Raw genomic sequence first — 11,992 nt, 5'->3', positions numbered from 1 at the left:
ATTGGTCAAGTTGAGAAGTGGAGGAAAGATGACGTCAGGTTGCCTTGAGTCTGCCAGTAGGGAGCTTCGGAAAGAAAAGATCAGGGGTTGTATCGGTGCGCGCCATGATGGTACAAGCGTAAAGGCATGCATAGACAATAAAATAAGTTCCACGAAAACGCGCTCGTAAGAAGTGTAAGCAGCAATACTAGGAGATTAGATCTACCTATATATACCAGGACTGTCTGCTTTGTTTTGAACAGAAATTTTAACGCCATAGAAGGTAAAGGAGTTCAAGTAACTTCGTTGAGAGGGCACGCAGTAACTGGATATTTGGGCTGAGCTATTAACAAATCCTAGACAAAACTGCTTCGCGGCGACAACGGAAGCTAACTCCTCCCTTGTGAAAAATTGCACGCCGAAGTGATCCTCATCATTGCCGTTGCCGTGTTTGCCGTTGCCGTCAACGCAGGTGATTTTGGCAATGGAACGTCATGCGTTCATTGGAGGAAGTCTGGTGGCCTGCTTGGTTGTATTCCATCTCTCGAAGGGTGGCGGCGGGTACTCGTTTCCCAGCTCATTCGCGTAGCCGGCATGACTGTGTTACCTGCCAGGATTTTTTCGAGCGAGACCTCTACTCGGCAGGTGGCAAGGTCTGGGAGGTCGGAACCATTGCGGAGGGACGAGCGTTTTTGAGGTGCACCAAAGACTCTTTTCGCGGAAGGCGAGGATGCCACAGTCCGCCCGCCGCAGGATAAGCGGTGCCACTAGAACGATAGCTCCAGCAGATTCTCTCTGGTCAAGACAAAACTGCTGCCACAAGATGAAAGGGTTCGCCATGCTGTAAGATCGTTTCAACACTACGAAAGGCACACAGCGTCTGAGTCGAGTCGTTGTAAAGCACTGCACTTCGTGGGCGTTGCTCTGAAACTATAGACGCACGAGAGCAGTCGACCAGCTGGGAAAATATACTGAACACATCTGCAAACACACTGTACTTGCGCTCCATTTCCCCCCTCTCAGGTTTATTTTCTTTCATGGAAGGAACGGAGATATTCGGAGAGAAGGTCGGGTAGCCTTAATAAAAATCAGAAACAGCGTTTAGCAGCACACGGTGCGGAATGTCGCTGTCAGCTTTGAACGCGCACTGTCCGTGTCAAGAGATAGCCGAAGGTGACACTTAAAAACTTACGATGGTTGACGTATCGCACACCTCTGTTAAAACTAATACAGATGATTCGAATTCCATCAGAACCTGTAGAAATAAAAACCTGATGGGTGGCGGAGTACCTTTGCAAACTAATTTAGTACCCCTTAGATGGACTCAATCACCTGTTACCCTTTGGGAACGCCCATTAAGGAGCACTGCTTCACATCTTATTCAAGCTGGACAAACGCCGCGACAATGCCAGCTAATCGTTTTCGCCTTGAACAAGAAACCTTAAAGGCGGAGCTTTGTCACTACGAAGGGATGGAATTGACTGTACAAAGGGCAAGTCTTTGGTGGCCATCGTTCCTGTGTTAATGGTTCACAACCCGAGGCGTGCAAAAGCATAACTCAAACCTTCAATATGCGTGTCTCGCTTCTTGTAGGGAGTCTTTAAAATATACTGTACCATAAAAGTGTAGCTTGTGGGAGATGTTTGAACACATTTTCCTTTGCCAAGTTATAATAGAAATATGCGAGCCGTGTCAACCGGAAACTTTTGCTAGAACGTTCTCATTTTAGAGTAATTGAATATACACCCAGTCCTAGTTATCGAGATGGTTAGCTAATGTTTTTCTTTACTCTGTTTTTTCATGCAGGTAAGCCCCGTTCCGCCCCATGGTCAACGATGTAAGCCCCGCATCGCGGCGCAGCGTTCTGAAAACCTTGTACCGAACAGGTATTCTTTTCCGGTCATGTTCTGATCGGGCAAACTAATAGGACAACCCATGCTGGCGTGCGGAGAAACTTCAGGAAATACAAGGCTGCTCATTCCAAACGTTACACCTGTGGCACCATGGGAGATACAAAAACTGCCAAGCGAGGAATGAACAGAACAAAATGACGAGTAACTGGTCTATTATATCAAATTTATTGAAAAACCTTTACTAAGGGAGGAAGACCAGAGGTCCAAATGTGGGTAATGGAAGAAAGGAGGGGAACGAGAGCGACCACTGCTGCTCTTGTTCACATCGAGGTCTAGATGATGCCCATTAGTAAATGCAGTCATAGGTCGGGGTCTCAGTCGTGTTCATTGTTTAGTAATCACAGGACGATAGCCACCGATGTGCGCTATCATACCAATTCGTGCTAGGCCGCTTTTAAACGAATACTTGCTATTTTCGTGAGTGCGGGGGTGTCTGGTAGAGTTGGTTGGAGGAAACGAAAGCGTTCACTGCATCCAGCACCTGTTCTCATTGAGGTCTCCTCGATGATTCCCATTGGTGTACAGGCAGTCATAGGTCGGGGTCTCAATCGTGTCCTTGCTTTGTAATCACAGGACGATATAACTAGTAGTGCTAGGCCACTTTTAAACGAATACGTCGCTATTTTCTCGAGTAAAAGGGTGGCTAGTAGAGTTACCTAAGGTCAAGGGTGTGGGGCGGCGAAAGTGCGGTGGCGATTGAGGGTTGGACATGCCCCGACTAAGTGGGGGAGGTCGGCTGGGAGGCTTGAGGGCCCCAATAAGGGCATCGGGGAGAAGGTGAGATGTGATCCATTTATGTCAAATGAAGCGTTTGCCATATATTTGTTGAAGATCTGGCCACTACGTGGTAAGGGCGAATGGTTACTTAGGTAGTTTGCGGGAGTAAGGTTTTCAGTCGCTTGCGTCTACCGACTTTGTAGCGATGAATCAGCTTCAACGGAGTTGGTGTAGCCAAACAAGGCATTTCCTGGACAGTGACCAACGGAGTTTGAGTGCTCTGCGGTCGCATGAGCTGGCTGGGTACCTGTCGAGTTCCGCCCGTGGCCAGGCACCCAGTCAAAGCGTACAGCGATGTTATCCCATTGAAGAATTTGCACTTAATGCAAAATTTTATGCACAGGGAGGTCAGTGGTCGGGTGGGGCAAATTCTACGTTCTCCAAGCGTTTAAAACATAAAAACGTCGGAAACAAATGAAGGAAGCTCACACCAACGCGTAAGACTTGAAGGTAGTGAAAACGTACGCAACCTCCACGACCATGGCGAAGGTTTAAGTCCATGATTGCAGCAGATTTGCTTCTTCTTCGCTGCCGCAACGACCTTCACTCCGTCATTGTTCCTATGAGTGTGAGCTTACTTCATTTTTGGGGGGAGTGATAATCATTTGACATCACCTTAAAGGGGCGTACGCTATGTCGTGTCTCTCGTTCTGAGCAAGTGTTGCCACTATTACATTGAACGCTGGATTTTTTCTTGCGATCCTTGGCCAATATCTCTAAGTGGGCATGCTCGTTTTGGCCGATCTTGGCTTGTCTCCTTAGTGGGTATGCTCGGCATTATAGGCCAATCTCTAACGCTAGGCATTTTCTTCGTATTTTTAACTGCGGGCGCGAAAAATAACGATTTGCTAAACAGCTTCGCTGTTAAAAGTGTTGCAGGGTCTCTTTAATTTCTCCAGGATCCTCGCTTCTTTCTTCACTACGTGACAATATCATGTGGTGCGTATTTGAGACTAGGTATCCGCTCTCGAAACGTCATGGCTACATACTCGTATAAGGGGCCTCGTCTGTTTCCACCAAGAAGCGCTATCTGTACGTGTTGTTGTAGACGTGTACCTTTGAGGCAGGTGACTGACTGCTGCTTGGTTACAATGATGGAGGCCCGCAAGACAAACTGTTTATTGCAAAGACGTACTAAATAAAAACACATAGTGGCACTAAATGACAGCCACTCGACATTTTCATCCAAGAGAGAAAATACCTTACGATGTTTTCTTTCTGTTTTGTTAATCCTGCGCAAATATTAATCTCTGTATTTCAATCAAGAATTTACGAAAACTGCCTTAAGGGTTATTTTCCGATAAAATACAAACAAGTAGCCTGTCGCCTACAATGTTCTCTGACTTGCCGTTTCGTTTTTGTTTTCATGCTCGTTATTTGCTTTTCTTCTATACGCCGCGTAGTTTGTCGAAGGGTCCGTGCAGAGACCACCGGGCTACTTGCAGCTTCCTTACCGTCGTAGACCCCTCTGACAAACGTCGAAGGGATAGGCTAACCGCCGTCTCCCGACTAATCTCGTCACAGCACCCACATGGAGGGTCAAGGCACTGCGTATTAAAATACGCAGTGCCTTACATATCTGCCTCGTATTACATACATTACATATCTGCCTCGTATACTAAAGTGCAGATGTTTTTGAGCCCTTCGGCTTTTCACTTTTTTTCGTATTGGGCTGTCGTATTGTTTGGCCTTTGAACGATTCCGAGTACTGTTGACAATGTTCCTTAGCTGGAGTCAGTTCACTTGTCAGCTGTAAGGATGTCCAGCTGCAGTGACGTGTAGACAATTGCTCCTTGTTCCCTTCTTACGGACGTAAAAAGTCCTTTGACATTTTTGCCGGGCACTGGTTTCTGACTCACAGTACATAAGTATAGGCGTCTCAACTGTCACAAAAGCTGACAAAACTTGACTTGATTTGGTTTCGGCTCGAAAGTTCTTTGTACACACAAAATTTTCTCTGTAGGAATTTGTGTGAGTGGCCACAGTAAAGAGGTGGTTCAGACATCTGCGCGATTCCTGAAAAGAAACTCCGATTGAAGCATTAAGTTTATCAGTGTTAGCTTATAACAGGGACTCATTTCTGCGTTAAAGGCTGGTGGTGTCAAAGGAAGCCAGAAAATTATGCTCAAACTGGGAATATTTTATTTGCGCACAGTCGCGCACGTTCACCAGTGTGCATGCATTGGCACATGTGGGGAGCTTTGCCGCTGAGTCCGTCTGCCATGTATTTCATGTTCCTACTATCCGATATACAACTCTATACATTTTTGTTAAGACCGGTAAACCTCCTCAAGTCGCACCCCCTCCTCCACCACTGTTTTTTGTCGGTGGTCAATTCTAACAGCCATTTTGAAAAACAAGTAAACGCTCGCATTGAGTTTCGAACTTACTTACCGGTGTGGGGCCATTTTCTTTTCTTTTGTGTTTTATTTCTTGCTGCCGTTGCAAGGCTGTGACTTTAGCTATATAGTCGATTAATTTTATTAGAATTTAAAACAGCGCCCACGACGGGGCAACATGAGCCAATATACGCCCGGGAGCCGGGAGTTGTCACTTCTTGTCCCGTTGTTAGTCAGGGAATTGTAGGGAAATTCAGGGTATGCGTAGCATTCTTACACCGCCTGTCTACAGTGTGAGTTGATTACAGCCATCTATGGGTATGAATAGCGAAATACGTTGGTTTATTTTATTCTTTTTAAGTTTCCTTTTGTTTCTTTTCGCCATCGATGTAAATTACCATTATAGTGATGAAGTGCCTTTACTTCGATAGTTATATTTTTTCGAAGGTGCGAGGAGTACTTCAGAGTTGGGGCATTTAAGCAATCTTTTCTACGTTTTGCAACGTTCTTTTGCGGACTTTTTCGTTTAGTATTCGTGTTTTTTAGATATTTAAGATGCATATGTTTAATTTTGTCACATCAATTTATTGAAAATTTTCTTTTTCTTTTCTTATTTATCGGTTTTCCGGAATTCTGTACAACGAATAACCTCCATCGACGGTATTATAATGATCACACACGTTACTTACACCATATCTGAATTTTTGTGGAAATGCGTGGCGTTACATGGTCTTGGCTGGGGGGGGTGTTCGGCAGATAATGCTACGCATTAAAAAACAATGGCCGCGTATTTTCTCGCCCCGCTGGAAATATCGTCTTTAAAACAGTAATTGGCTGCCTCCCCAGCCACGCAGCTGCGTCTCATCTCTCCTCCTCCCACTCCTGACGCTCTTCCCCTCTCCTCTCCCTTCTTCCATGATCACTGCAGTAGAGGGTCGTTCATTTCAACAGAACATGTCCGCCTTCGCGCTGCTCGCGCGCCATCTCCGGACAGCGGGCGTCCTTTTCTTTATAGTTCGTTTTTAAAGACGGTCGTCTTTCTTGGGCTACTTCAACGCAGAAATTTTGGTCTGTCTGTCTGTCTGACTCCATTCAGCCACCCGGTCAAAGTGAAAGAAGACCTGTGCAGAAGTCTTATATACTCACAGCCAAATCTGAACGTCGAAGTCCGGTGTTAGTGTTCATACTTGTCAACATTGTTCAACAAGAACTAGACATTATGCAAATATAAGGCAGAAAATCAATACATGAGTGATATTTGCAGTCTTTCTTCATTAAAAATTTCATGGTTGCTATGTTTTTGCGATAACAAATGAAATACTACATCAACGGCCGAAAATCGCCGCCTGCTGTTGCCAGCGCTATTTCCTGGTGGCATTTAAAGGCCAACTGCACTCAAATTTCACCTCGGCCAAATTTGTTTTTAATGCGTAGTAAGTACCCCCAAATAAGCTGAGACACAAGTGGTAGCCCCGTGAAACGCCTCGTTAATCAGTCAGAAGCGTTTAAAAAGGCTCCGCCGCAGGCCACTCTGCACCTGCCGGCGGATCGCGTAAACAGTCATGACGCGACTGTGACGTTCCAGCCTACGGTGGCTTTTTCCTCTGGCCAGCCACGCAGCGGGAGAACCGGTCGAGCTCTGCAGCCCCGTGCGCGCGTCGAGCTTGCGCGCAGACATTAGAGAGTTATAGCAGATCGGAAAAACGGTTCCGGTACGGTAACGTCTACCGTCTGGACGCCACCACGCATGCGCAGAACCTTATTGTATACCGGAGCGACTTCGCCGCACGTACGGTACCGAGACGGTCCGTCGTTCGAAAGCGGGCGGCCGCTTTGGAAGGGTTTGGGAGACGTACGATTGGCTCACGCCTAGTCGAACGGATTGTAAATATGAGATCGCTAAGAAAAATGAGGTTGCAACAAGTTAAATCCACGCGATTCTGACAGCTCAAGCAGCAAGCGAAACACAGTCCCGGCACAACTGCCGTGGCTTGTGTCGTCGAGCGACGCACGTCCGATAGCTTCTTTTAGAATAAATAAAGGCGATACTGCTACATAACTTGTATTGACAGCCACATGGGGCCCGTCTACAAATCGACGAGTGAGGAACAGGCGGTGTCAGGGCGAGGGACTCTCAAATACAACGAAAAACGAGAAACAGCCAGCCGTATGTACTGAGAGCCCCAATAAAAAAAAAAAAAGTATGCACTGAGAGCCCAGCTTGACCTGCTGGCGCCATCTATTGAAATGTCGTAGAGGTAAAATGCCCGCTTCATGTTCACGCAGTCGCAGTTCGAATCTCCGTAGGGGCGTTGGATGCTTTTTTTTCTTTCTAATACTGTTTTTAGCGCTTTTGAGAACTGAAAACTAATACTTCAGCACATGAAACGCCACAGACTCAGTAAAAATTGCCATACGACGTACAACACAAGTCGCTCCCAGTCACGGTAGCATGGACGGTAGTTACGGTATGCTATTCGCCCCGAGCGCGAACAGAGTCGGCCCCTGGCGGCGGCGGGACGAACCGCTCCTAGTGTGGATGGCGCTCTCGCGTCGTCTGCTTTTTCACGTTGCGTGCGGCGCAAGACGCGTGCTGCACATGACAAAACAACCAATATGTGTGCTCGTTTGGCAGTAAGCAATGACATAGTTACCTCTGCTTGCGCATTTCCTCTAGAAACGCAATAATCAGCGGCCGTTGAGGGTTAATGCGCTGGTTTAATTCCACGAAACATCTTCGCCGTGGTCACCGCTTGAGTGTAAACATTGCTTCCACACATTGCACTTTTCCCATTGCTGAGTGCAGTCGTCTGCCGTTTCGGGAACGTCGAAGGGTGCTTATGGAAGGTGGCGTGGTGATTATTTAAAGGATAAAAGTTTAGTACGCGAAACGGGTAAGAAGCGACAAGACCTGTGCATACCCTTGCAAATTCCACACCCTTGTAAAACTGCGCTGTGTCCTTATAGAAAGAAGAAACAAACAAAAATATTTACACTGCACACGACCCGTGCGCTATCGCCCATACATTACCGGACACGTATTTTACACCAGCAAGCGCCTGTGTGATCGTGTCCTTCCCGTATATTTCTAAAATAAATACCATTTTTGGACAGTCGTTGTTTGTACTGAGGAGGAGGAATAAACATTTACTCAACTGTATCGAGTTGCTAATTTTACGTATTATTTAAAACACGTTTCTATGGGTGCGCAAGAGTATTTAGGGGGGATTTTTCAGTAAAATTAATCAGTTGTGAGTTTGTGCGTCTGTCATGTGGCATTTCGTGTGTCATTTTCATATATATCATTTTCAAATCCGACATGAATCACCTTGCCCAGAAACGTGTCTCACTCAGCATAACCAAATGCCTATTATGGTCACGTCTTAACCTCTTAAGGTGGACCTAAGTTTAAAGAAAGAGGAGAAAACGTGTAATGCACGTTGTTGCCCACATGTGTGAGGGGTGTGTGCCTTGACTCGCTGATTTCTTTTTTTAATTTTTTCCCACAATGCTTGCTTTCAATACATTTTTGAAAAAGGCGAGCCACAATTCCTGGACAATCTCGGACCAAAGGGGGGTTAATTAATTTTGAAAATACGTGTTAAAGTACTGCTTTTTCACCGCTACAGAACACAACGCCTAGTGTAGTTTCGATTGTAAGTAATACTGATAACCATAGTTTGGCTTTTCGCGTTACATGCGTTCTGTTGTCGCTGCTCTTGCAACGTTGGCAGGACCCTCCCCCCCCCCCCCCCCTTCCCGAAAAAAAAAAAAAGGAAATGCACAGAATTTCATTTTTTAACCAATCCTCAAGAATTAAATGCCAAGACAAAGGCGATATTCAGTTTACAAAACAAAGTAGTTACCGGGAACCGGTTGCGCTGATTCGCAACGAGAAATAAAAATGAAATGTTTTACTACATCTGCAACAGCGCAACTTCGATCATTTATTGCCATCTTATATAGGGTTCGTAAGCGACCTTATACGCAAGAATTCAAACACATGTCGCTGTTGCAGGCACCTGTTAGATTTTAAAAGGAACGCAAATGGTCAACAGAGCAGCCGTAACAGAAAATTTGTGCTCACTGTGAGGTCCCAGAAGCTTGGTTTGCACACTGTAAACCTGCTTGTCACTTTGCGAAAACCTAGCTAAACATGAGATATGTTGATTGTACTGCGTTCGTTGAATTCAATTCGCAAGTTCACCTGCGACGAAAGCCGTAAATACTAGTCATCCGAAACCGTTATTCATCAAACCTTCCTTCAGAGTCGTTAAAATTTCATTTAAAAAACCCGTTAGAGCGGTTAAGCGCTCTAACGGGTTTTAACCGCTCTATCTCTAACGCAGAGATATAAATGTAATTACATTTATATCTCTGCGCTGATCAAAATTCAGTAATTTTGTGTTGCCTTTCGAACATACGAAAATATCGTAAGCTCTTAGAAAGAATGTCGGGGCAGGTAGGTGGTGTTACCATTTCAGGACATCCCACAAATGCAAGAATGCGTCATGCTACCAGTGAAAGCGATTGAGATTGCCGTTGTAAACTGAATTTCAGAGATCGAGGATTCCTGATTTGTTTCTATTTATGCTTTTATTGAAAGCTCAAAGCCATAGTCTGGAAAGATCGACCTTGCTACGAGCCACAGCGTACAACTTCATTGTCACAATTACGGCCATTCTGAGATTCCCGATGAGTCGTCGCTTTTTTTGGCGCAGTAATGAAAGCTGACTGCCGCTTCCATGCTTTACATTGAACGTTGAGGAACCGAACTACAGCATACCAGTCTTGTTTGCACCTTTCGTGCGCACATACGGCGAGAAAAAAGCACGAAGCGCGCCCACAGTGTGCATTCTTACGGGCCGCTCAGCGGAGCATCCACACTAGCAGCGCGACGGTGTCGCCACCTACATGTCGAGCTCGCGGCGAATAACCAGACTCTGCTATAACTCTTAAAACGAGCCTTCCCGGTACGGTCCGGTAACGGGTACCGTGTACCGTACCGGAACCGTTTTTCCGATCTGCTATAACTCTCTATTCTCCCGAACTGGTGACCGTCCGGCCGCTCGCAGGACGGCTGCAACGTCACTGCAATGGCCGCGCTCTCCTCGGTTTCGGTTTCAAAATCGCCGATTTTTGCTGGCCGCTTGCGGCGTCCACGTGCGTATTTCAGCTGTTGTATTTTGCATGTTGCTTTCTTTTTAAGCAGACTATACGGAAATAGGGTTTTCAAGAAGTCGAAATTTTGAGTGCAGTTGGCGGCAATAGCAACGAAAGGTTCCACTAGATGGGATTCACGTTCCGCTTGGAACGCTCGTGGAGTAGGCCAACGTTGTCCTATTAACGTTGTAGTAGGGCGCCTCAATTCACGCGCGTCTCCGCCGTACGGCAGCGCTGGCATCGAGGCGCCCGACTTGGAGCAGTGGAAGGCGGTAAATTTAAATTCACTTGAGCAAAGCTCTAGCGTGTTATCTTGGCAGAAACGAGACGGGAAAGCAACAGCGTAAGAGGTCAGCTGGAAAGAGAAGGGATGCATTTACTCCAGAGGCGCCAGTCGACTATCGTCTTGCGTCGACATTTACAACGAAAGGAGGAGATACGCGGCCAACTTTAAGTGCGAATGCACTTCTTAAGCGAGCCTGAATCGTCCGCCGCCGTCGTCCGCATAGCAACAGCTGCGGGTGCGCGCGCTCCTCGTCTTCCCTAGCAACGGGGGGAGATGGGCGCGCGCTACTCTCCTCCAGTAGCGGAGAGTAACGGGGGGAGATGGGCGCCTCCTCTCCACTTCGGGCGGGAGAGCTCTCGCTCGCGTAGCGCTCCGCATTCCGACGCGTGAGGGCGCTCGTGTAGCCCTCGCCGTAACGGCGGGCGCTACTCTCCTCCTCCTCTCTCCGCTCAGTGACTGCGGGTGTTGGGCGCCTCCTCTCCACTTCGGGCGGGAGAGCTCTCGCTCGCGTAGCGGGCGCTCCGCATTCCGACGCGTGAGGGCGCTCGTGTAGCGGCCGCGTGGCGCGGGAGGGTATTAGTCGAGCGCGCGCCGTCGTCGAGAGCGGTCGCTGGTCCTGCATCTCGATAACGATGATGGCGGACCGGGCAACGGTACCAGCAATAACGAGTGAAATATCTTTCTTTGTAGTTGTGTGCGTGTGTGTAATCTCTCGACTACTCATTAAGATCACGATATCCACCGTAATCGCGCAATCAACAACCGTGCATTCGCACTTACACACTCTCCCCTTCGGGGAAGTGCGAGGGAATTTTTTTTTTCTACTGCGTACAGCGGCACGAGCTAACATTACGTTTTTTCATGTTTGATTTTAATCCCTTCTCTAAGGCTCTCTTTTTTAACGCATAGATTGCTTTCTTTAGCTGCTGTAAAAATCCGTTTAACATGTATTTCTAACTTAAAGAACGGCTGACATGCCAATAATTATATATACGGGACAGACACTGGTAAGACTTTCTGATGTCCCTCATTAGTTTCTTGCCGCCGTGCTCAAGCGATGTTTATCTAGGAAGGCGCGTACCCGTGAAGCCATAATTTTCCCGATTTTGTTTCTTCAGATGGCATAAATAAAACAAATAAATTTGGGGCCGCACGCGCCGGAATTACTGGTCAGTTAGAGGGGCGCCATATTCACGACCTGCGGGATTAGTTTATACCGACTGTGTTTTATAACATGGGTGAAAATGTCATACAAACGAGCGGTTTGTTTTTAGCCTCCATGAGAGCACAGCCCCTGGTGCCGCGAGCTTTAAAAAAATGAAATATTTTAACGACACCGAAACGAATTTGACTAACTCTGATTTGCAAATCAATTTTGTAGTTCCATCTATGCAATCCGATACGCCCTTATTCGCAGTTAGCTTAGTGCTTCATCAGTTTATCTTCAATTTATCTTTGCACGTAATTGAAACGGAGATGTGTGTGAAAACTTGCAGCACCTGCACTGCGAATGTGCTCCATTTAGTGCGCAAAGA

General features: G+C 46.8%; 1 protein-coding gene across 1 annotated transcript in view; it reads left to right on the top strand.

Annotated features, from left to right (window-relative positions):
- Nucleotides 1-11,992, top strand: part of LOC144149266 (inositol-trisphosphate 3-kinase A-like) — a 488,782-nt gene that overhangs the window by 240,042 nt on the left and 236,748 nt on the right. The window lies entirely within an intron of this gene.

The sequence above is a fragment of the Haemaphysalis longicornis genome, unplaced genomic scaffold, assembly GCF_048455015.1.
Source record: "Haemaphysalis longicornis isolate Haplotype H1 unplaced genomic scaffold, Haemaphysalis longicornis Haplotype H1 scaffold_8, whole genome shotgun sequence".
Taxonomy (NCBI): domain Eukaryota; kingdom Metazoa; phylum Arthropoda; class Arachnida; order Ixodida; family Ixodidae; genus Haemaphysalis; species Haemaphysalis longicornis.
Note: the sequence above shows the minus strand (reverse complement) of the source record. Positions and strands in the feature narration are given on the sequence as shown.